The sequence below is a fragment of the Eucyclogobius newberryi genome, unplaced genomic scaffold (assembly GCF_026437365.1).
Source record: "Eucyclogobius newberryi isolate DKJ021-1_F unplaced genomic scaffold, fEucNew1.0.hap1 SCAF_14, whole genome shotgun sequence".
NCBI classification, from domain to species: Eukaryota; Metazoa; Chordata; class Actinopteri; order Gobiiformes; family Gobiidae; genus Eucyclogobius; species Eucyclogobius newberryi.
In genome coordinates this window covers 13,993,975-13,995,437 of record NW_027315768.1, presented here as the reverse complement: position 1 = coordinate 13,995,437, position 1,463 = coordinate 13,993,975, and positions in this window count along the sequence as shown.

Below are 1,463 nucleotides of genomic sequence, written 5' to 3'. Positions count from 1 at the left end.
AATCATTTACATTAGAACATGAGACATTTTCAAAGTTTATCATTTCCATAAACAGTGCACCTGTGCCATCACTTATGTGTCTCCTCTGAACAACTGCAGGACCAACCGGAGGTTGGGGAGAAACAGACAGGTCAAAGAAGACACAGAACTGATCAGACAGAGCAACATCGATCACATTAACATTTGAAATATTTACCCCCTTTGTAATTATGAGATCTAGAGTGTGTCCTCAGCTGTGGGTGGGGCCTCTCACATGCTGAGTAAGACTGAAGGTTTCAAGGACAGCATCAAGCTCTTTAGCGTTTCTGTCAGAAATATTATCAACATGCACATTGAAATCACCTGTAATGACCAAACCATCAAAGTCTGTGCATATGACTGAAAGCATCTCAGTAAAATCATCAATAAAACGTTGGCAGTGCTGGGGAGGCTTGTATAAAACAATGAAGAGAATGGATGGAGACCGTTTTAGCTCCATTTTAAAGGATACATACTCAAATGATGAAAACACCCCAAAAGACAACCTGCGGGTAATTATTTCATCTCTAAAGACAGCACAGACTCCACCCCCTTTTTTGTTTTCTCGTGTTTCAGATTCAAACTTAAAGTTGGGTGGATCAGATTCTATCAGAACTACATTTCCTGTGTTTTTGTCAAGCCATGTTTCAGTTAAAAACATAAAATCAAGATTATAAGAAGCAAGTTTCAGACTAGTTTCAGTGGGACTGGGCTTTATCTTTTCACAGGGAATATGAATCACATTTCTCAGATTGGGCCTGGCTCGCATTTTGTTTTTCCATCTGTGTGATGATGTGACTACAGAAATAGCACTAGGGGGGGCTCTTTTTACATAGGGCCCCGGGTTGGTTTGATTTTTAATGTGACAATAAGTCCCGGCAACGCTGAGACCCAGTGCATCCTAGCTATGGGAGATACCAGGTGAAAGGCGAGGTTGGATGGGTGGTGGGGCTTTTGTAGCCAAGGAGAGTTTGGGACCAGGTGAGAGGCGAGGGGGGATGGGTGGTGGGGCTTTTGTTGGTTTAGTCGGCTTGTGCAGGGAAGAGTTGATACGTATTGACATAGCCCTTGCTATATTGGGCGTGAGTGGAGCCATCTTAATGCCTGATTTGATCAGACTTTCAAAATGGCTGGGAAGGCCCATGGGTGAGAGTGGAGATGAGAAGGAGAATGATGAATCTTTAGTGGGAGTAGATGTTGCAGGGGGAACCCAGGGCTGGTGTGAAGGCAGGGTCGATGACAGGGATGTTGTTGGGCTTGTCACAGATGGGTCCAAGGCCTTTGAAGATTGTTCCTTTGCTGGAGGCGGTGGAGGTGAATGTGGAGCAGCTGGAGCTGAATCCTTTGCTGGTGGTGGTGGAGCAGCTGCTGATGAATCCTTTGGTGGAGGCTGAGGTTGTGGTGCTTTTGATGTTGAAACATTGGCTCGGTCTCTGGCTGATGGA